The sequence below is a fragment of the Pipistrellus kuhlii genome, unplaced genomic scaffold (assembly GCF_014108245.1).
Source record: "Pipistrellus kuhlii isolate mPipKuh1 unplaced genomic scaffold, mPipKuh1.p scaffold_m20_p_2, whole genome shotgun sequence".
NCBI lineage: Eukaryota > Metazoa > Chordata > Mammalia > Chiroptera > Vespertilionidae > Pipistrellus > Pipistrellus kuhlii.
This window is the reverse complement of record NW_023425515.1, coordinates 99,594,544-99,620,087: the sequence shown is the minus strand read 5'-3', so window position 1 is coordinate 99,620,087 and position 25,544 is coordinate 99,594,544. Positions and strand designations below refer to the sequence as shown.

The 25,544-nt window shown below is 41.7% G+C and overlaps 1 pseudogene; it reads right to left on the bottom strand.

Annotated features, from left to right (window-relative positions):
- Positions 1-272: 272 nt before the first annotated feature.
- LOC118723017 lies at positions 273-2,135 on the bottom strand (annotated as a pseudogene).
- Positions 2,136-25,544: the final 23,409 nt, after the last annotated feature.

Genomic DNA, 25,544 nt, shown 5'->3' with positions numbered 1-25,544 from the left:
TTATTGCACATGATTTGAGGTCTTTAATTTCTAACCACCAAAGATTCAAAAAACTATTTTTTTCCATGAAGTTTAACATTAACATCAGTGAATTCATGTATTCATGTGTTTCTCTGATAAACATCTGAATTATTCACATTGTCATAGATCCTGAACTCATAAGCATGTACCATGCACAGACTGACAGCAAGCTAGGAAGCCACTCTGCAAGCAAACAGATACTCTTCATAAGGAGAAAAGTCATAGCATAGCATTTAATGTCCAACCTGAGTCATCTCACAATGTTATATATATTGACTTCTTAATTCATATAGTATCAGGAACTCAACCACTTGGTTGGTGATGGGGTTGACCTGGTTTCAGGAAGATTATTCTTGAAATAATTAAGGAAAGGAGGGCTCAATCTTTTCTTGGTTGCTTGCTCCTCCCCAGCACCTTCATCTTTCTTCTCATCCTCAGCTTCTCGGGCATCTTTTCCTTCACCTTCACCTCCTTTTTCTTCCTCCTTTGCATCCTCAAATTCTTCCTTGGCACTTTCTTCCTCTTCCTCTTTCCTTTTCATCAGTCACTTCCTTTTCCTCCTCCTCTTTAGGTTTTCCTTCAGAGGGGGATTCATCCTTAGCTTCCTAATGGTCTCATCCACCTTGATCTGCTCCTCCTGGATGTTTCTGGTGTATTAAGAAGGGAAGGAGCAAGCAGACATCAAGTAGGAGCTAGTCTGTAAACCACCTTAGGCAGATCAACCAAAGATCTGGGAACTCTGAGTATAGCCACTGGCTATGCTTCCCAAGCTGGTGAAACTGAGCTGGGTCTCCTCACCTTTCGAGAGTTTCCTGAAAGCTGCAATGCCAATGTCCAAAGCCACATTGAGGAGGTCCCGGTATTCTTTTAAATATCATGCCATTTCATTCTCGTAATTCTCAACTCATTTTCTAATTTGTTGATTGTGTCCTGCATAGCACTAACATCAGAGTTCTGCTTATCCTCCAGCTCTTGCAGCTGCTTTCCCAGAGCATTGTTCATGCCCCGGCATGCTTTGATCTCCAGGGTCTTGGCCATGATCAGGCGGCGGCTTTCAGACACCTTGTCCTTGGTGACGCGCACCACATAGGTATTCTTGGCAGTGCTCTTGGTCAGCATGGTGAGCAGCTCTTATACCATTCTTCTGCATTCTGCATGTCCTTTGCAGCCAGTTTCTACTGGGCACCAATATCTTTAAGCGCTGCAGAGAGGTCGGACTTGGAGAACATGTCCATCTCCATGGATATCTGAGCATACTGGATCTGCACCTGCAGCTTCATGCACCTTCTTCAGAAAGGCGATTTAGTCCATCAGGCTGTTGATGCACTTTTCAAGCTAAGCACCAGCAAGAGTCGCCTTGTCTGCACCTTTTCGCACCTTTATCAGCCAGCCCTCTGCGTCATCATGGTTCAGCATCTCTTCCTGGTAGCATTCCTGAAGGTTGCTCCAAGTCCCTTCCTGGTGCCTGCTAACTGCCCACTGCCCTCTCCTCGCCAGCGTGGTGGGCTAGAGCACAGGATCCCATTTCCATTAGAATGTTCAACCCAGGCCTGCTCCAACTGTGTCCACAGGAAGCCCAGGGTAGAAAATGATCTCAGAGACCCTGGCTACCCCTGCCTACCTGGGTCCCCAATGACAGCCTAGACTCAGTAGGCAGCATCAGGCTCAGCCCACCTGGCTTACCCAGATCCATTTGGCTGCCTGGACCCTTGGGCAGCGTCAGGCACTTCCCATGTGACTTGCCCGGTCCCCGATTGTGGCCTGGACACTGCGGGTGGCTTCAGGCGCTGCCCGCCAGGCATGCCCGGTTATCAATGGCTAACTGGACCCCATGGGTGGCATCTGGCACTGTCTGCCTGGCCTGCCTGCACTCTGATGGTGACCTGGACCCCGCAGGTGGCAACAGGCGTTGCCCTCCATGCCTGCCCAGTCCTCGATGGTGACCTGAACTTCGCAGGTGGCATCGGGCACTGCCCCCCAGGCCTGCCCGGTTACCAATGGCTGCCTGGACCCTGTGGGCAGCATCAGGCACAGTCTTCCCAGCCTGCCTGGTCCCTGATGGTGGCCTGGATCTTGCAAGTGGTGACAGGTGCTGTCCTCCTGACCTGCACCATTTCTGATGACAGGCTGGACCCCGTGGGCTGTGTGAATCGCTGCCCACCAGGTTTGCCCTACCCCTATGGCAGCCTGGACCTCACCCCCGCCTGCCAGGTTACCGATGGTGGGCTTGACCCAGCTGGTGGTGTCAGGTGCTGCCTGCCTGGCCTGCCTGGTCCCCCATGGTGAACTGGACCCTACAGCAACATCAGACACAGCCCTCTCCTCTTGCATACGCAAAATTATCCTCCATCTTTGTTGGCTTAATTTGCATACCACTCCTGATTGGCATAGTGAAGATACAGTCAATTAGCATTTTTCTCTTTTATTAGTGTAGATTAGATAGGATAGAGGCCTGGTGCACAGGTGGGGGCCTGCTGGTTTGCCCTGAAGGATGACCCAGATCAGGGTAAAGGTTCTCTTGGGGCATGGAGCAGCCTGGGCAAGGGGCCTGTAGTGGTTTGCAGGCTGGTCATGGCCTTGGGGACCCAAGCAGAGGCCCTGGTATCTGGGATCTATTTATCTTCTATAGTTGAAATTTTGTAGCCTTAAGAAGAGGCCAATCTAGGCCAGGGCAGGCAGAAAGCTTGGCTTCCTCCATTTCTGAGGAAACCCAAGCCTCCTGCTCTCTCTATGGCCACAGCCATATTGGTTGGGTTAATTTGCATACTGATTTCTGATTGGCTGGTGGGCAAGACTTGTGGGGTGTAGCAAAGGCATGGTCAATTTGCATATTACTCTTTTATTAGATACTATGGCCAAACTTTCACTTTAGAAATGGCCCAGTGAGAAATCTGTTGCCATTGCTGCTACCAAGACTAAGCACTAAATGCAAGTATTCCAACTTGCTTCAATTGTGACTACTATGAGCACATTGGATTCATTTCTAACCTGGGAAGTTCAGCCTGCAACACTCCTGCACAAAAAGCCAGACAGCTCTGTTGCCACCTATGGAACAAAACCTCATCACAGAACCCCATTTCTCTTGAATCAAAGTCTCATATGCAAATATATATGATTTGGAATGTCTGTGTCTCATGCATGCATCTCTGATGCAAGGCAGGCTAGGAATTCAACACTTTATGGGGAATAATTCAACTGTAGAAATGCCCCCAAAATATTAAAAGGCTACTGAGAATACAATGGTCAGGAGCAGTATGATTAATGCCCATGACAGTGATCTACAAAGTTCAATTAGCCTTTCTCCTTACATCCACTTGCTGAGAAAAACAGTCCCAAGTGGGTCTTAATGTATAAAGGTAGAGGACAATGTAATATCCATTAACAGAAACCAGCTGTACCCATCTGTCTATTCTAGACAAAGTAATCAACTGCTTTTTGCTGATTTGGAATAAAAATTTGTCCTTATAAAGGTACTCCAGAATGAGTCATCATCATCATCCCTAATTGTTCTTGAGCACTTGTTACACACCAGGAACTGTGATAAGTGCTCTACAGTAATATTTCATTTACTTCTCTTAAAAACTCTGTGAAGTAAGAACAATTAACACCATTTAACAAATAAGAATTATGACATTTAGAGAGGTTAACTACTAATACAAAACCTGCAAAACATAAATAAAACATTGGGATTTGAACCTGGGCTAACTGGAAAGTTCAAGTTCCTGATTAATATTGAATGCCAGTCCAATGGAGCCTATTGTAATGCACATAATGCTCAGTGCACATGGAGATGGCAGTTGTAGTGGATGGACATCTATTTTTATCCATCTGAGATCACTGATTCAATTCATTGGTCCTCCAGCATCCAGGAATGTTCAGAGAGCTCTTTCAGAACTTTTCTACTGAAGATAATACTGAGGAAATGTTTCTTCTGTGTGGTTCTGGTCAAGATGGCAGAATAAACAAACACTGTGCTCTCTGCCTCCCAGGACCATTTCAAAATTACAACTAAATTACAGAACAATCCACCTTATGAATCACCTGAAGATTAACTGAACATAAATCCTATTCCTAAGGATGTAAAGAATAATCTACATCCAGACTGTAGGAGGGGTGAAGACATCCAACAGGCTGGTCTCGCACCTACATGTGGCTGTTAAGAAACAGGAGGTTGGCTAGAGAGATTAAAATGGTGGCAGAGTATGTGGTTGATGCATAGACATGCTCCCAGGAACAAACTGGAATTACAACTAAAATACAGGGGGGAAAAATCCTGAATAATCAACAAAAGAGAATCCTGATACCTGAAGGTGGAAACCTCATAGAGACTGCTAGGAAGGGCAGAGTTGTGACAGGGTTGGCCGGGCACCCCAGACAGCAACTCAAGTTCTGGAGAGATATCTCAGCTGTAGGGATTGCCACTGAGACTGCTAGGATCTAATCCCCAAACTGGCCCCCCCAGCAGAGAGCACCAGAACTGAGAAGGGAACCCACATAAAATCTGCCTGTTAAAAGCAGCGGGGTTGCTGCCTGCCAGGGAGCAACTGCTGAAAATTCAAGCACCCTCTTAAGCATCAATACACAAAACTCTCTGTGGAGATACCCACCTTGTGCTCTGGCAGAGGGAAGGCAGAGTGGACTGGAGCTGTGTGAGCAGAAGCCAGGTTTGGGGACTCAGGGGTTAGAGGTCAGAAGGCAGACACCCCCAGTTGACTGGGATGAGTTATTCCCTCATCGTTCCCACACAGATATGTTCCTTGCCTGGAGAGAAGAGAGTTGACCCAGCTTATTGGAAAATACTTTGTCCTCCTAGAAGAAACAACTGCCCCACCCTGTTGAAAAAAACTCTCACCATACCTGAGGATGATTGCCTGAGGCAATTAAAGTCAAATTCCCATCATTCTGTAGGCAGAGGTGGTCTCTGGAGTATTTGAGTCTTTGCCAGATCAAATTAGTCAGACAGAGTGTTTGACACTGTCCTGAACTAGAGATTGAGAGGTGTAGAGAATCTTCCTAATACGCAGTCAAAAATCCAAATAGGCAGCCAAAATGAGGAGACAAAGAAACAACCCCCAAATGAAAAAACAAGAGAATTCTCCAGAAGAAGAGATAAATGAAGCAGCACTAAGAAATTGATCTAAAACAGAGTTCAGAGTAACGATGGTAAAGATATTCAAAAGCATGAAAAAAGATATAGAATTATGAAAACAGAAATAAAGAGTGACATAACACAAATAATGAATACATTGGAAGTAATACACAGCAGATTAGAGGAAGCTGAGGATCGAATCAGTGAATTAGAAGACAGGGTAGAAAAAAATCATTCAATCAGAGAACAAAAATAAAAAATAAAAAAATAAGGAAAGCTTAAGGTATTTATGAGACAATGTGAAACATAATAATATTTAAATACCTTTCCTAGTGAAGGAAAAAGTCATACAAGTTCAGGAGACACAAAGAATCTCAAGCAAGAAGAACCCAAACAGGACCGTGTCCACACATATCATAATTGAAATGCCAAAAATTAAAGACAAAGAGAGAATCATAAAGGCAACAAGAGAAAATCAAACTGTTACATATAAAGAATCTCCAATAAGGCTAACATCTGAAACTTTAGAGTCCACAAATTTGGACTTGAAGTACTCAGGGTAATGGAAAGCAAGGATCTGAGACCAAGATTACTAAATCCAGCAAGATAGATGGTCAAATAAAGAGCTTCCCAGACACACACAAAAAAATAAGCCTGAAGTAATACATTACCACCAAGCTAGCATTACAAGAAATGTGAAAAGGAGTGCTGTAATGAGAAGAAACAGAAAAAGAAAGCTAGCCATAAAGAATTACATGGCAATAAATAAGTACCTAACAATGATAATCCTGAATGTAATTGGATTAAATGCTCCAATCCAAAGGCATAGGGTAGCTGAATGGATATAAATACATGACCTAACTATGTGCTATCTACAAGAAACACACCTCAGAACAAAAAAACACACACAGATGAGAGTGAAAGGATGGGAAAAATATTTTCCATGCAAATGGAAAAGAAAAAGCTGGAGTATAAATACTCATAATCTGACAAAATAGACTTCAAAATTAAGGCCATCACAAGAGACAACAAAGGTCACTATATACTAAAGGGACCCATACGACAAGAGGATATAGCCCTGTTAAACATATATGCACCCAATATAGGAGCATCTAAATATTTAAAAAGCACATCTAGAGGGTTTTAACAGAGAGATTAACAATAATACAGTCATAGTAGGGGACTTCAACACTTCTCTGACTTCACTGGATAGATCTTCCAGACAAAAAAATTAATAAGGAAACAGTGACTCTAAAGGACACACTGGACCAGATGGATTTAATTAATATTTGTAGAACATTTCACCCCAAAGCAGCAGAATATATATTCTTATCAAGTGCACATTGGTCATTCACAAAGATAGACCATATGTTAGGACACAAAACAAGTCTCTACAAGTTCAAGAAGATTAAAATCATATCAAGCAACTTCTCAGACTACAGTGGGATGAACTACAGTAAAATACCCAAAAACATTCAAACATCTGGAGGCTATTAACATGTTATAAAACAACTAGAGTCCCAATGCACAAAATTCATGCAAGGGGTTTGGCCTCCTTCCCCACAGCAGCTGCTTTGGCCCATGCTGCCACAGCAGCTGCCTCTACTTTGGACCCCACCCGCCACGGTAACCCCTCCGCCTCAGCCCTGGCCTACCATAGCATCCAGGGGCCTCTGCCACCTCTGTGTTGGCCCCCACCCAGCAGCTCCCTCGGCCTTGGCCCCTGCCACTGTGGCTTAGTCCAGAAGGTCATCTGGAAGGACATCCGGAAAGACATTCAATCTATAATAATTAGCATACTATGCTTTTATTATTATAGATGAACTAGAGGCCCAGTACATGAAATTCATGCACAGATGGGGGATTCCCACAACTCAGTCTGCATACTCACCAATTGGGGACCCCTTGCAGGATGTTCAACTGCCATTTTAAACCAGCAGTCAGACATCCCTCTCAAAATCTGGGACCACTGGCTCCTAACTGCTCACCTGTCTGCCTGCCTAATTATCCCTATCTGCCTCTCCCTGCCAAATAACCCTTAACTGCCCTCCCCTGCCAGCCTGATTGTCCCTAACTACCCTTCCCTGCTGGTCCAGTTGCCCCCAACATCTCTACCCTGCCAGCATGACCTTGCCCCCAATGCCCCTCCCATGAAGGCTGATGTCACCCCCAACTGTCCTCCTCTGCTGGCCAATTTGGTTCTGATTGGTCGGTTCCTATGCTAGCATCAAAAGATCTGCCTTCTAGGCAGCCATTAGTTCCCCACAGCACTCACCTTTGGTTCTTATTGGTAGGTTTCTATGCCAGTCAGAATCAAAAGCTCCACCTCAAAAAATACAACTAAAATACAAATTGGACATTATCCAGAACTACAGGAAAGTTGACTGACTGGAAATTCTACAACAAGAAGGAAAGAGAAAACCAGAAGGAAAATCAGAGGAACTATAAAAAGCTAAGGTACGGAGACATGGTGCACGCATGGGGAGAGGATGGAGCCGGAGAGGAGGGGTGACTGAGTGCCTGGCTGGCTTTCCCTAGAGGGAAGGAGATAAAAGCTCCGAACTGTGCTGAACCCCAGTTTTTACTGCATTGAACCCCAGTTTGGGGAGAGCCCTGGGGTCCCAGGCTCACACGGAGGGAATCTGGGCTGTAAGGCAGAAACTCAGGGGAGGGACGAAAGGCAGAGCCCTGGAGGCATGCACGTTAATATGCACAGAGGACAGACTATTGACTGAAATGCTAGATTGCCCTGGCAGGAAGGAGAAAAAAGCTCCAGACTGTGCTGAGTCCCAGTTCCAACTGCACTGAAGCTCAATTCTAGGCCAGACCCTGGAGACCCAGGTTCACATGGAGGGAATCTGGGCTGTAAGGTGGAAACTCAGGAAAGCGGCAAAAGGCAGAGCCCCAGAGGCATGCACTTTGTGCTCAGAGGATGGACTGTTGACTGTGCTGCTGGATTGCCCTAGCAGGAAGAAGACTTAAGTTCCAGACTGCTCTTAACCCAGCTTCCAACCCCACTTCCAACTGCACTGAACCCCGGTTCCAGGCTCATTGGAGGACAGACTAGACTGTTTGGTAGCTGGCAAAACTCAAGGGCTCCTTTCTCTCAGAGGTGCTTACAGCAAGTACTGAAGGATTCTGAGGAACACTGAGACCCAGGAACCTTATAGGGCAGGGCTGACGGAAATCCAAGGCTTTAGGCTCCACCCTGAAACTCTGCCCCATCCAAGCTGAGCACAGAGGCTTTTGCAATTTTCCAAGTCTAGTCGAATAAGGCTGTCTCCCAGGAGAGACACAGCTGATCCTCACAGCCAATTGACCTGGAGGTCAGTTCCTTCCAATGATACCAACAACAATGAAGACTTAACTACAACAAGGCTGTACACAGAGTCCACAAAGGGGTGCACCAAGAGTGTCCACCTCAGATAACTGGAAAGCTGACCCACTGAACCATATAGGACACCTTTACACACAAAGCCACCCTACCAACTCAGGGAAGCAGCAAAAATGCTGAGACAAGGAAACAGATCACAAACAAAATAAATGGAGGACAACATGCAACTGGATATCGAGTTCAAAACCACGGTTATAAGGTTTTTCAAGAATTTCCCAGAAAAGGCCGATAAAATAAATGAGACCTATGAGGATATGAAAAGAGATCAACTAGAAATAAAGAATACATTGTCTGAAATAATAAATATTACACAGAGTCCAAAAAACAGAATGGAAGATCACAAGAATCAAGTCAAAGATTTGGAACACAAAGAGCCAGAGGACACTCCTCCGCAAAAGCAAGAAGACAAGAGAATCCAGAAAGTTGAAGATAGTGTAAGAAACCTCTGGGACAACTTCAAGCGAACCAACATCAGAATTATGTGGGTCCCAGAAGATGAGAGAGCAAGATATCGAAAACATATTGAAAGAAATAATGACAGAAACTTCCCCCACCTGGGGAAAGAAATAGACTTACAAGTCCAGGAAGTTCACAAAGAGGACCACATCAAGACACATCATAATTAAAATTCCAAGAGCAAAAGACAAAGAGACAATATTAAAAGCAGCAAGAGAAAAACAGGCAGTTACCTATAAAGGAGCACCCATATGAGTGCCAGCTGATTTCTCAACAGAAACCATGTAGGCCAGATAGGAATGGCAAGAAATATTCAAGGTGATGAATAGCAAGAACCTACAACCAAAAATACTCTACCCAGCAAAGTTATCACTCAGAATCGAAGGCCAGATAAAAAGCTTCACAAATAAAATTTTAAAAAAAGCTAAAGGAGTTCATCACTGCCAAGCCAGAATTATATGAATTCTAAATTATATGAATTATATGGGGTTCTTTAGGAAGAGGAAGAAGATAAAGATAAAAATTATGAACAACAAATTAACTATCAACAAGTGAATCTAAAAACCAAGGGAATTTAAAAATCTGGTGAACAATATTAACTGTTGAATATAATAGAATCAGAGCTATGGAAGGGGAGTGGACTGACAATTCTCGGGGAAAAGAGGTGTGGGGGTGCGGGAAGAGACTGAACGTAAACTGTGCATCTATGGATGAGGACAATGGGGCGTGGGGAAAGGGCAGAGAGTGGGGTGGGAACCTGGTGGAGGGGAGCAATGGAGGGGGGGAAAATGAGGAACATTTGTAATAATCTGAAAAATAAAGATTTATTTAAAAAAAATAAAAAATACTCCAAATAGCTGCAGCAATTTTGAGAAAGAAATACAAAGTAAGTGGAATCACAATACCAGATTTCAAGTTATACTACAAAACTACTATAATCAAAACAGCCTGGAACTATCATAAGAACAGGCATATAGATCAATGAAACAGCACAGAAAACCCATATATCAACCCAAGACACTATGCACAATTAATACTTGTCAAAGGAGGCAAGAACATAAAATGGAGTCAAGACAATCTCTTTAATAAATGGTGTTAGTAAAATTGGACAAATACATGCAGAAAACTGAAACTAACTTACACCAAACAACTTACACCATACACAAGAATAAATTCAAGTGGATAAAAGATTTAAATGTAAGTCGTGAATCCATAAAATCTGAGATGAAATCATAGGCAACAAACTCTAAGACATCTCTTCTAGCAATCTGTTTACAGATATATTGCTTAAGTCAAAGGAAACTAAGAAAATAAACAAATAGAACTACATCAAAATCAAAAGTTTCTGTACAGCAAAAGAAACTATCTACAAAAAAAAAAAAAAGAGCCCACTGTGTGGGAGAACATATTTGATACATCTGATAAAGGGTTAATATCCAAAATAAATATTCACTCATACAACTTAACAAAAGGAAAATGTATAACCCAATTAAAAAATGAACAAAGGACCTAAATAGACACTTTTCCAAAGAGGACATATAGATGGCCAAGAGGCATATGAAAAAAAATGCTCAAGTCACTAATCATCAGAGAGGTGCAAATTAAAATGACAGTGAAGTATCACCTTAAATGTGTTAGAATGGCTATCATCAACAAATCAACAAATGACAAATACTGTTGTGAATGTGGAGAAAAGGGAACAACAGTTCATTGCTGGTGGGAATGCATACTGGTGCAACCATTATGGAAAACGATATGGGGATTTCTCAAAAAAATTAAATATGAAACTGCCAGTTAACCCACTCCTAGGAATATATCCTAAGAAACCTGAAGTACCAATCAGAATTAATGTATACACCCCTATGTTCATAGAAGCACAATTTACAATAGCTAAGATTTGGAAAAAGCCCAAGTGCCCATCAGTAGATGAGTGGATAAAAAAGCTGTGGTAGAGAGAGAAACCAAGATGGTGGCATAGGTAAACAACTGGCCTGTCACCTCGCACAACAATTTCAAAACTACAATTAATATACAAGGCATCTATCACCCAGAACCATGGGAAATCTGACTGAAAGAGAAAGGAGCACAAACGCTGAAAAGCTGAGGAGCCTAAGTATGGAGGCACACAAATCGGGCTGGTGGTGGGCGACTGGGCATGAGGCTTTTTTTCAACCCTAAGGGAAACAAGCTCCAGATCACTTTGAAATCCAGTTTCTGGGGTAATGTGGAGAACCCAGACAACTACAGGGAGAAGCTGGTCTGTCGGCCATTGGGTCCAAAAGTGAAGGTGACTTTCTTGCAGAGGTGCATGCAACAATCATTGTTTACTGTGCTAGGTTGCAGGGATGCGGAAACTTGGAAATGCAGGGACTTGGAAACACGGCGGCCATCGCTGTTTGTCATGCCCCAGCCTAGTGACATCCTGAGACCGTGCCCTGCCCTGAGGCTCTGCCCTGCACATTCTACAAACCCACCCAGGCACCCCACAGCTGCTTTTGCGTAAAAGTGGCCTGTATTGTGGCAGCTTAACAAAAGAAATTGCAGCTCCAGCAACAAAACCACCAAATCCCAAGTAAAGAGGACAAAACAGTAGTTCTTGCTGTAGCTCCTGCTGGGTGGTCTCAGACAGTAGCTGAACTGCACACCATTGGAGATCCAAAACTAGTGTATCTAGTGGCTGGTGTGAGACAACACCAGATTTCAACTACTCTCATAAAGGGCACGTTCAAGAGACAGACTCAGTGAGCATCAAAGCCCTATGGGAACAAGTCCTCTCCCATAAACATGTCTCCAGCACAGCAATTCTTCCATTATACACACAGCTGATCCCCACAGCCAATTGGCCTTGAGGTCTTTTCCTCTCAGTGATACCAACAACAATCAAGACTTAATTACAACAAGGTTGTACACACAGTCCACAAAGAGGTGCACCAAGAGTGTCCATATCAGGCAACTGTGATGCTGACCCATTGAACCATATAGAACACCCAGGCCCACAAAGTGACCCTACCAACTCAGGGAAACAGCAAATATGCCAAGAAAGGGAAACAAATCTCAAACAAAAGAAATGGAGGAGAACAAAAGACTGGATATAGAATTCAAAACCACTGTTTTAAGGTTTTTCAAGAATTTCCTAGAAAAGGCTGATAAATTTAATGAGACCCTCAAGGATATGAAAAAGGACCAAGTGGGAATTAAACATACATTGACTGAAATAAAAAAAAAATTGTACAGAGGAGAACAAAGATGGTGGCATATGTAAACACACCTAATCTGCTGCCCTGCACAACAATTCAAATATACAACTATAAAATAAAACATTTACTGCCCTAAACCCAAGGGAAATCTGGATGAAAGGAAGCCCTACAAGTAGACTGAAAGAGAAAGAGGATAATTCAGGACACAAGCGCTGAAAAACTGAGGTAGGATGGAACGGACGTGATACAGGCTGGCGGCAAATCCCGGCTGGCGACAGGCATTGCTTTCTTCAACCTGAACAGAGACAAGCTCCCGACCTCTCTGAAATCCAGTTTCTGTGGAGAGGCTAGACTGTCTGCCAAAGTGTTGGAAAGTGAGGTGGCTGGCTTGAAGAGCTTCACACAAGAATATTTGTCTGCTGTGCTGTGGTGCGAGATGTGGGGAGACGCGGAGACACAGGGATGTGGGGGTGCAGGGATGCGGATTGGAGAGGCGGCTGCTGGGCGGCAACTACCCAGCCTAGTGACGCCCTGAGACTCCGCCTTGAGACTGCGCCCTTCACAATACATCCAAGCTCCAAACAGTGGCTTTTGCATACGAATGGCCCTCTCAGTTGCAGTTTAACCTAGCAAAGAACAAGAGGACTGTGGCTCATGCTATAGCTCCTGCAGGGTGCAGTAGATGAACCACATCTATAGGAGATCCAGAAGCCAGTGTTCCTAGTGTTCAGTTTTAACCCCTCACACCCATGAGTGACACATTCGGAAGGTCGCCTCAGTGAGCACCAAAGCCCCACTAAAACAAAGCTTGTCTCCAGCACAGCAGTTCTTCTTTTATAGATATAGCAGGTCCTCACAGACAATTGGCCTGGAGTCAATTCCTCCAAGTGTACCAACAGCAATCAAGGCTTAATTACACCAAGACTTTGCACTCAGCCCACAAAGGGATACAGCTCAGGTGATTGGGGAAACTTAGCTACTGACCCCTATAGGTCACCGACCACACAAAGCCATTCCATCAACCTAGGGAGGCAGCCAAAATGAGGAGACACAGAAGCATGTCACAAATGGGAGAGATGGAGAAAAGTAAACTACTGGATGACACAGAGTTCAGAATCACATTTATAAGGTTACTCAAGAATCTTCTAAAAACCTTTGAGAAACTTGATGAGACCTCCAAAAAGCTTTGTCAGACCTTCAAAGACCTTAATAAGAATAACAAAAATATGGAAAAGTTACCAGCCAGAAATTAAGCATACACAGTCTGAAATAAAGAATATACAGAAACTCAATTATAGATCAACGTGCCCCAAAAATCAAACCAAAGATCAGGAATATAAGGAAGCAAAAATCACCCAACCAGAGAGGCAAAAAGAAAAAAGAATCCAGAAGTGTGAGGATAGCATAAGGAGCCTCCGGGATGGCTTAAAGTGTACCAACATCTGGAATTTTTGGGTGCCAGAAGAAGAGAGCGAGCAGGATATTGAAGGCCTTCTGGAAGAAATAATGGCAGAAAACTTTCCCTACCTGGTGAAAGAAATAGACCTACAAGTTCAGGAAGCACACAGAACCCCAAACAAGAGGAATCCAAAGAGGACCACACCAAGACACATCATAATTAAAATGCCAATGGCAAAAGACAAAGAGAAAATCTTACAAGTAGCAAGAGCAAAAACAGCTAGTTACCTACAAAGGAACACCTATACGACCATAAGCTGATTTCTCAACAGAAATTATGCAGGCCAGACGGAAATGGCAAGAAATATTCAAAATGATGTACAACAAGAACCTATAACAAAGATCAATCTACCCAGCAAAGCTATCATTCAGAATTGAAGGTCAGATAAAAAGCTTCACAGCCATTAAAAAGTTAAAGGAGTTAATGAACACCAAACCAGGATTACATGAAACGTTGAAGGGTATTCTTTTAGAAGAGGAAGAAGAAGAAAAAGGTAAAGGTAAAAATTATGAACAACAAAATGACATCAAATACATAACTACTAAGAAGGGAATCTAAAAATCAAGTGAATAAAAAATTTGAAGAACAAAATGGACTGGTGAATACAATAGAATCAGGGACATAGAAAAAAATTGGACTAACAATTCTTAAGGGTAAGAGGGTCTGAGGGGTGTGGGGCCAGGTGAACAGCTGGAGGCCCTCATATCAACAAGGGGGAGGGGCCAGGTGAACAGCCGGAAGTGGTGACGTAAGCAGGAGAAAGGCTGGTGCCTTGGGAAACGGGTGAGCAGCCAGCATCAGCGACCTAATTAAGGGGGTTGGGGTAGGGGTGGGGAGGCCAGGTGATCAGTCTGAGGCACTCAAGCCAAGAAAGGGTTGGGGCCAGGTCCACAGCTAGAAGTGGTCGAGTGGATAAGGCCATGGGGCCCTGTAAATGAGGACGAGGGTGGCAAGTGGACCCCAAAGCCCCACATTCCTGTGGTCCAGACATCAACACTGGATGCCAGCAAGAAGGTCCCTGTACTCCAAGAAGGGCTTTCTTTAGGAATGGGGCAAAAGCTGGCCCTCGGGGCCCGGTGACCAGTAAGTAACTCTGGAGGAGGCAGGGCAGTGCCCCCAGAGTGGAAAATGATTTTCAGGGACTTGACACAGCTCTCTCCCTGATGTCAAGGCCCATAGACAGGGCCATGCGGGTCACAGGACACTCCATTGTGGGGTGCCCCATGGTGGGGGCAATGGGGGCCCCTGAGGCTCATGGTGGCCCATGGCTATCCTAAAGGCTGCGCTGGTCTCCCCGTGCTTGTGGACCTGGCCTCTGGGTGGGAGGCAACCTGTGAGGGGAAGGCCATCTGGTGTTGGGGATTTTAGATACCTGAAGCCAGTTCCCAAGGTTGGGATGTTACACACCTCTGTGTGAGGAGCAGTGTGACCTGGCTGGTGCTGCTCGCTCATTGGTCAGATGAATGAGGGGGCACAGTTTCTGGAACAAGGGGGCAGGCCCAGGCCAACAGCTGAAGGCAGTCAATTCAACAAGGGTGCAGAAAGAGATTGGACAAAATCTTACACCTATGTATGAAGACAGTGGAGGGCGTAAGGGCATGGGCTGGGGTTGGAAATCAGGTGAAGGAGAGCTATTGGGTGGTGTGGGAAGAGGAACACCTGTAATAATCTGAACAATAAAACCTTATTATATTAGAAATATATATATATTTTACAGAGACCCAACAGCAGACTAGAAGAACTCAAGAAACAAGTCAAAGAGCTGGAATATAAAGAGGAAAGGGACACTCCTCTGCAGAAGCAAGAAGAGAAGAGAATCCAGAAAGTTGAAGATAGTGTAAGAAGCCTCTGGGACAACTTCAAGCTTACCAACATCAGAATTATGGGGGTGCCAGAAGAAGAGATAGAGCAAGACACTGAAAACCTATTTGAAGAAATAATGACAGAAAACTTCTCCCACATGATAAAAGAAATAGAGTCACAAGTCCAAGAAGTGCACAGATCTCCAAACAAGAGGAATCCAAAGAGGACCACACCAAGACACATCATAATTAAAATGCCAAGAGCAAAATGCAAAGAGAGAATCTTACAGGCAGCAAAAGAAAAACATTTAGTTACCTACAAGGGAGCACCCATATGATTATCAGCTGATTTCTCAACAGAAACTATGCAGGCCAGACAGGAGTTGCAAGAAATATTCAAAGTGATGAACAGCAAGAACCTACAACCAAGATTAATCTACCCAGCAAAATTATCGTTGAGAATTGAAAGGCAGATAAAGAGCTTCACCGATAAGAAAAAGCTAAAGGAGTACATCACCATCAAACCAGTATTATATGAAAGAGGAAAAAGAAGAAAAAGTAAAGATAAAAATTATGAACAACAAATACATATCTATCAACAAGTGCAGCTAAAAGTCAAGTGAATTAAAAATCTGAGGAACAGAATAAACTGGTGAATATAATAGAATCAGGGGCATATAATGAGAGGGGATTGATAATTCTGAGGGGGAAAGTGGTGTCTGTGTGGGGGTTATAGGAAGAGACTGGACAAAAATCATACACCTATGGATGAGGACAGCAGGTGGGTGGGGAGGAGGAGGTAAGTGGTAAGGGTAGGGTGGGAGGGGAGGTATGGGGGGGAATAGAAACAATTGTAGTAATCTGAACAATAAATATTTATTAAGATTAAAAAAAAAAAAGCTGTAGTAAATTTATACCATAGAATATTATGCAGCAGTAAAAAACAAAAATCTTACCCTTTGAGACAGCTTGGCTGGACCTGGAAAGTATCATGCTAAGTGAAATAAACCAGTCAGAGTTTCACATGATCACACTCATATATGGAACAAAATAAACTGATGAACAAAGTGGATCCAGAGGCATGGAAGCATGGAACAGACTGAAGAATCTCAGAGGGAAGGTGGAGGAGGGTGGGTGGGAAGTAATCATCCAAAAACCTTATATACATAACCCATGGACACAGGCAATAGGATGTTAAAGACCTGGGTGGAGATGTGGGGGCAGGCTAGGGGTGTTAACGGGGGAAAATGGGAGACATATTTAATACTTTTAACAATAAAGAAGTATCCTATCTAATAAAAGAATATGCAAATTGACCACACCTCTGCTATACCCACAAGCCACGCCCACCTGCCAATCAGAGTGAGTATGCAAATAAACCCAACCAAGATGGCTGCAGCCTCAGAAAGCAGGAGGGAGGCTTGGGTTTCCCAAACAACAGAGAAAGCCAAGCTTTCTGCTTGCCTTTGCCTACTTAAGCCTCCACTCAAGGCTACAAAGTTTCAATTATAGAAGGTAAACAAATTCCAACAAAAACGGCTGCAGCCATAGCGAGAGCAGGAGGCTTGGTTCTGCTCCAGGCTACAAAGTTTCAGTTGTAGAAGATAAATAAATCCCAGATATCAGGTCCTCTGCTTGGGTCACCAGAGGTCATAGCCAGCCTGCAAACCACCACAGTCCCCTCACCCAGGCCACTCCACACCACAAAGGAACACCCACCTTGATTCAGGACACACTTCAGGGCAAACCAGCCAGCCCCTACCCTAGCAGTAGGCCTCTATCCTATAGGATCTGGCCTAAACAGTCAGTCAGACATCCCTCTCACAATCTAGGACTGCTGGCTCCCAATTGCTCACCTGCCTGCCTTCCTGATTGCCACTAACCACTTCTGCCTGCCATCCTTCCCTGCAGGCCTGTTGACCCCCAACTGCCCTCCCCTGCAGGCTTGATCTCCCCCAATTGCCCTCCTTTGCAGGCCTGGTCCCTCCCAGCTGCCCTCCCCTGCTGGCCATCTTGTGGTGGCAATCTTGTGTCCACATGGGGGCAGGATCTTTGACCACATGAGGGCAGTCATCTTGTGTGTTGGAGTGATGGTCAATCTGCATATTACTCTTTTATTAGATAGAATAGATGCCTAGTGCATGGATGGGGGCCAAATGGTTTGGCCTGAAACGTGTCCTGGATCAGGGTGGGGATTCCCTTGGGGCAAGGGGCGGCATGGGCGAGGGGCCAGTGATGGTTTGCAGGCTGGTCATGTCCCCTGGTGACCCAAGTGGAAGCCCTGATATCTGGGATTTATTTATCTTCCACAATTGAAACTTTGTAGCCTAGAGCAGAACCAACCCTTCTGCTAGCTTCAGGGTGGCAGCTATTTCTGTTAGGATTTATTTATCTTTTATAATTGAAACTTTGTAGCCTTAAGTGGAGGCCAAGCCAGGCCAGGATATGCAGAAAGCTTGGCTTCCTTCATCGCCTGGGGAAACCTTAGCCTCCTCCTCTCTCCAGCTACATGACTGCCAACATTTTTGTTGGAATTTATTTATCTTCTACAATTGAAACTTTGTAGCATTGAGTGGAGTTCTGGGCTAGCAATGGCTGGAGGAAAGCTTAACTTCCTCCATTGTCGGGGAAACCCAAGCCTCCCTCTTGCTCTCTCTGTGGCCACAGCCATCTTTGTTGGTTTAATTTGCATACTCGCTCCTGATTGGCTGCTGGACATGGTTGGTGGGCATGGCCTGTAGGTGTAGCAGATGTACGGTCAATTTGCATATAGATCTTTTATTAGATAGAATTTTACCTCAAAGCTAGAGAATATGCATTCTTCTCAAGTGCACATGGAACATTATCAAAGATAGACACTGTAAGACACAAAATAAGTTTAGACATGTTCAAGAAGATTGATATCATGTGAAGAATTTTCTCAGATCACCATGGCATGAAATTAGAAATTAACTACAATAAAATCACTCAAAAATATTTAAACATGTTAAGGAGAAAGAGCATGCTATTAAACAATTAATGGGTTACCAAAGAGATTAAGGAAGAAATAAAAACCATCCTGGAAACAAGTGAAAATGAACACACAACATATAGAAAGAACAAAATATATGAGACACAGTGAAAGCAGTCCTCAGAGGGAGATTCATAGCATTACAAGCCTACGTTAAAAAAAAAAAAAGAAAGAAAGAAAAAGAAGAATGAAGAAAAGGAAGGAAGGAAGGAAGAAAGGACGGAAGGAAGGAAGGAAGGAAAAAGGGAAAGAAGGAAAGAAGGAAAGATTCTAATAATGACCTAACTCTATAACTTAAAGAATTAGAAAGACAACAACCAGAAAATCTTAAAGTAGAAGGAATGAAATAATAAATATCAGAGTGAAAATAAATAACATAAAGACTAAAAAAAAATCAATACAAAAGATCAATAAAACCAAGAGCTGGTTCTTTGAAAAGATAAACCAGATTGATGAAACTCTAGTCAAAATTATCATGAAACAAAGAGAGGACCCAACTAAACAAACTAAAAAACAAAAGAGCCAAAACCGGTTTGGCTCAATGGATAGAGCATCGGCTTGGGGACTGAAAGGTCCCGGGTTTGATTCCGGTCAAGGGCATGTATCTTGGTTGCGGGCATATCCCCAATAAAGGGTGTGCAAGAGGCAGCTGATCGATGACTCTCTCATCGATGTTTCTAACTCTCTATCTCTCTCCCTTCCTCTCTGTACAAAATCAATAAAATATATTTTTAAAAAATAAAGTAAAAAAAATAAAAAACAAAAGAGGTGAAGTAACAATTGACCCAACAGAAATCAAAGGATCATAAAAAAAAAAAAAAAATACTATGAATGACTATATTCCAACAAACTGGATAACCTGGAAGAAATGGTCATATTCCTTGAAATAACAATCTTCCATAGCTCAATGAGGAATAATGAGAAGACCTGAATAGGATGATAACTACTGAGGAAATAAAAGCAGTAATAATAACAATAATAATAATAATAATAATAATAATAATAAATAAATAAATAAATAAAACTCCCAACAAACAAAAGCCCTGGTCTGGATGTCTTCACAAGGGATTTTTACCAAATGTTCAAAGAACTAACACCCATCCTCTTCAAAGTATTCAAAAAATTTCAAGAAGAAGAAGCATTTTAAGCTCCTTTTATGATATCAGTATTATCCTAATTTCAAACCAGATAAAGACACTATAAATAAAGAGAATTACAGGCAAATATTCCTGATGAACATAGATGCTAAAATCCTCAGCAAAATATTAGCAAATCAGGCCCAACAATACATTTAAAAAGATCATATGCCATATTCCAGGGATCCAAGGCTGGTACAATATTCACAAATTGGAAGACAATCACATCATCATAGCAATTGATGCAGAAAAAAACATTGGACAAAATCTAACACTTTTTTTTTTAATTAAAAACTCTCAGTAAAGTAGAAATAAGGGACCATAACTCAAGAAAGTCCTTTTATGTCAAACCTACAGCCAACATCATACTCAATGGGCAAAAACAAAAATCATTTACCCTAAAAAAAGGAAAAAGACAGGGATGTCCACTTTCACCACTTTTATTCAACATAATACTGAAAGTCCTAGTCTTAGTGATCAAACAAAAAGAAAAAATAAAGTCATCCAAGTAGGAAAGGAGAAAATAAAAATGCTATTATTTGTAGATGGCATGCTATTGTACATAGAAAACCCTAAAGTCTCCATAAAAAAACAAAACAAAAATGAAACGATTTAAAAAATGAACTCAGAAATGTAGCAGGATACAAAATTAACACCCAGAAATCAATGACATTTTTATACACCAATAATGAACTCTCAGAAAAAGAAACAAAGGAGAAGGAAATGGCAACAGAATAGAGAGACGTGTACCAAACCTTGTTCCAGAGCAGATAGAAGGAGCAGCTGAGGGTCACACGGGGAGTATTTGTTGGCAAGCTAAGGAACTAAACTCTAGGAAAAGGTGGAGGACTGCTTGAAGGGGTTCCCTGACCAAGTAGCCCCCACTGCAGCTGGGTCCACTCCCGGAGCTATGTGCTTGGACAGGAAACTGTGCCATCTTGAAAGAGAAAGTGGATCTTATCAGAAGCCTGAAAATCTACAACTGCAACAACCACTGAACAGCTGGAAGCCCCAGAACACTGGTCCCCAATAGACACAAACACTTGGATTCAAGAGAGCTCTTCACTCCACCACAGAAAGGTCAATTTTGCCGGGGGTAGGTGAGGTCTCTGGTCCCAGCAGGAGCTGAAGGACAGGAGAAGTCTGTGCCTAGAAAAGTCTATGGCTGTTGGGTCGGGTGTGATCTGTGAATGTGGAAGGGGGTCCTCAGAGTTGCTAACAGAAGGGATTTTTAAAAAGCAAACCATTTTGATCTGATGCAGAGGGAGAGCATAAGAATTTCAAAGGTTTGTAGGCTGCTTAAACTTCCACGAAGACCCATTGTTCACACACTTGGGCTTTTTCCTCTTTATTCCCTTGCTTCTGATTACTAAGCAAGGATCACCCATTTTGGCATACCCTGGGAAACTGCAGGGGAAAGTTGTTTTTCTGGAAACTGGGAATAGAGCGGGGAGTGACCATCGAAGAGCTATCTCTGAGGCAGCCCACCTCCACAAAGCAGTATTTAGTGCCACAGGAAATAAAGACTAGAGAGTCCACAGAGTCCCTGAAGTCAATCCAGAAACACTGCCACCCAGGGGCTGAATCACAAATTGACTCTTGTGTAATCAAATATATAGGAATACAAGAAATTAAAACACCGCCTGCTTAAAACTCAGGACTGGCTTCAACACTGAGGAGCAGCGGAACACAGGGAACTGCAATACTGTCCTGACTGGGAAACAGGCTTGCAAAACAGAACAATAGAGGAAGTGAATGACCTTCACTACTGCATTTTTTTTTCATTTCTTGCATCTTTTACTTGAGAAACTATTTTTTTTTCCTCACTTGATTTTCAGTTTTTAATTACTACAATTTTATTTTTAATCAGTATTGTTACTACTACTATTTAACTCTTTTTGTTTTAACTGTCATTTTATTTTCCCTTTATTTTACTTTGGATTAGTGTTCTACATTCTATTTTCATCTTTCCTTTAGCTTTGTTTAACCCTATTTCAACTCTACCTTTATGCCATCACGCTCTCCCTAACTTTTCCCCTTTTGGTGTCCGGCTTATCTTATCCCTTTACTGCTTAAGATTTTTCCCATTCTTTCTGTTCACCCTCTGCCAAAATTTCACCCTACTTACATATCTAATTTCCAATCCCTTGCTCCAAGTCCATACATACCTCTCTCTTCTCTATCTTAACTATTTTAAAAAAATTGTTTTTCTCTCTGTCTTTTTGTTGCTGTTTGCTTGAAATTACATTAAAATTTTATGCTTTTTTGTGATATTGTTTTGCTTATTCCTTTTTTGTTTGCTTTGTTTTTGTTTATTTTTTACTTCTGTTTTACCTTGCCTCACTTTATATTAGTTGGTGATGTATAGTTTGTATTAATCTGCAGGTATTTGTTGCTGGCATTTGTGGTTGTTCTATTGTAGTTTCCTCCATATATATATATATATATATATTGATATATAGTTTGTTCCACTTTTCTTTCTTAGTCTCTTTGTTCTCTCTTACTTCCCCCCCACGTCCCAATTTTATTTTGATACTCTTTTATTTCTTTTCTTTTATTTCTTCTTTTTATTCTTCTTCTATCTCTTCAATACCATAATTTTCCTTTTTCTGGTAGTCACCTTTATTTGAGGTTATGAATATTGTGAATACTGTGAATATTTCTATTCAGTGTCTTGTGTGTTGTACCTGTATGTGTTCTATTTTGTGCCTTTAAATCAACGAAGAAGAGAGAGAACTACATAACCAGACATCCTGAGAAGAGAGATCATGGGGAGACAAACAAATAACCCACATATAAAAGAAAAGCAGGAATCACCAGAAAAGGAAGTAAATGAAATAGAGGCAAGCCACCTATCAGAGCAATAATTCAGAGAAATGGTCATAAAGTGGATGAAAAGAATGGAAAACAAACTGACAATATGAGTAAGAACCAAGAAGAAATGAAAAATGACATCGCTACTATAAATAACTCAATATGAAGCATCAAGAGTAGACTAGAAGAAGCAGAGGACCACATCAGTGAACTAGATGACAAAATGGGGGAAAATACCCAAGTAGAGCAGTTTCTAGAAAAAAAAAAATTTAAAAAGCAGGAGGGACTAAGGGAGCTTTGAGACAATATGAAGCAAAACAACATCCAGAAGGAAAGGAAACTGAGCAAGGAATAGAAAACCAGTTTGAAGAAATAATGACAGAAAACTTTCCTGATATAGGGAAGAAAAAACCCACACAAATCCAAGAAGCTCGCAGAGTCCCAAGCAAAATTAACCCCAAGAGACTGACACCAGGGCACATTATAATTAAATTGTCAAACACCAATGAAAAAGTAAGAATCTTAAAAGTGGCCAGAGAGAGACAGAAAGTTACATACAAAGGAACCCCCATCAGACTAGCAAATGATTTCTCATCAGATACTCATCAGGTCAGAAGGAATGGAATGAAATATACAAAGCCATGCAAAGGAAGAGTCTGAATCCAAGAATACTGTACCCAGCAATGCTATCAATCAAAATTGAAGGTGAAATCAGGAGCTTCACAGACAAAAAAGGACTAAGGGAATTTAAACCACCAAACCAGCAATGAAAGAAATGCTAAAGGGTCTACTGTAAAAATAAAGAAATAGAAAGCAAAGAAGGAACACATGAGTATAAAATAAAAATGTGACAAATAAGTCCCTATCAATAATAACTTTAAATGTAAATGGATTAAATGCCCCAACCAAAGGACATCGGGTAATGGATTGGATAAGAAAACAAGACCCATATGTCTGTTGTCTACAAGAAACCCACCTCAGAAAAAAAGATGCACACAGACTGAGGGTGAAGGGATGGAAAAAGGCTTTCCAGGCAAATGGAAATGGAAAAAAAAAAAAAAAGCTGGAGTAGCAATACTTATATCTGACAAATTAGATCGCAAAGTGAAGGACATAAAAAGAGATAAGAAGTCCACTTCATAATACTTACGGGAGCAATCCAACAAGAAGAAATAACTCTGGTAAATACATATGCACCCAATATAGGAGCACCCAAACACATAAAAAATCTCCAGGAGGATATCAAGTGAGAGATTAACAGCAATACAATCATAGTAATAGACTTATTATTTGTCCACTATCACCATTGGACAAATCTTCTAAACAACAACATCAACAAAATCAGCAAAGAAACATCAGTCCTAAATGACTCACTAGACCAGATGGAATTAATTGACATCTTCAGAACATTTCACCCCAAAGTCACAGAATATACATTCTTCTCAAGTGCACATGGGTCATTTTCAAAGATAGACTACATGTTGGGACATAGGCAAAGTCTCTTCAAATCCAAGAAGATAGAAAACATATCAAGCATCTTCACAGATCACAGTGACATAAAACTGGAAATCAACTACAATAAAAACTATCCAAAGAAATCAAACACATGGAGACTAAACAGCATGTGATGACTGGGTTACTAGAGACATCAAGGAAGAAATAAAAAAACAAACAAACAAACAAAAAACATACCATTGCAACAAATGACAATGAAAACACAACAATCTGAAATCTATGGGACACTTCAAAAGCAGTCTTGAGAGGGAAGTTCATAGCTCTATAAGTCTACTGCAAAAAAAAAACAAAAAAAAAAACACACCCACAATTGTAATAAATTACCTAACCCTACAACACCAATAGTTAGAAAGAAAGCAACAAGAAAAGCCCAGTGTAAGCAGAAGGAAGGAAATAATAAAAAATCAGAGCAGAGATAAATGACACGGAGACCAAAGAAACAATACCAAAGATCAACAAAATTAAGAGCTGGTTCATTGAAAGAATGAACAATATTGATGAACCTCTATTCAGGCTCACCAAGTAGCAAAGAGAGAGGACCCAAATAAACAAAATCAGAAATTAAAGAGGAGAAATAATAACAGACCCCACTAAAATACAAAGGATTGTTAAAAAAAAAAAATACTATGAACTACTCTATTCCAACAAACTGGACAACCTGGAGGAAATGGACATATTCCTAGAAAAATATAATCTTCTAAAACTCAATCAGGAAGAATCTAAACAACTCAATAGGCCAGTAACTATGGAATAAATTGAAGCAATTATCAAAAAGCTTTTGGGAAACAAAAGCCTTGGGATCAGACAGCTTCACAGGAGAGATTTACCAAAGATTCAAAAAAAAGAACTAAAACCTATCCTCCTCAGACTATTAAAAAAAATTCAATAGGAAGGATTACTATTATTATTATTTTAAAAAATTCAAGAGGAAGCTCCTTCTATGGAAACCAGCATCACCCTAATATCAAAACCAGACAAAGATAACACAGTGAAAGAGAATTACAGGACAATATCCCTCATAAACATAGATGCCAAAATCCTCAACAAAATTCTAGCAAATCAGATCCAGAAGTATATCAGAAAGATCATACACCATGACCAAGTGGGATTTATCCTAGGGATGCAAGAATGTTACAATATCCGCAAATCAATAAACGTGATACATAATAAATTGAGACATAAAAATCACATAGTCATATCAATTGATGCAGAAAAAGCATTTGACAGCCATAACCAGTTTAGCTCAGTGGATAGAGCGTCGGTCCCAGGTTCGATGAGGGTCAAGGGCATATAACTTGGTTGCAGGCACATCCCCAGAAGGAGGTATGCAGGAGGCAGTTGATCGATGTTTCTCATTGATGTTTCTAACTCTCTATCCCTCTCCATTCCTCTCTGTAAAAAATCAATAAAATATATATATTTTAAAGCATTTGACAAAATCCAACACTCTTTCTGGATAAAAATTCTCAACAAGGTGGGAATAGAAGGATCATATCTCAACATAATAAAAGCCATATATGATGAACCCACAGCCAACATCATACTCAATGGGCAAAAACTAAAACCATTTCCCCTAAGAATAGGAGGAAGAAAGGGATGCCCACTCTCACCACTACTGTTCCACATAATACTGGAAGTACTAGCCATTGCA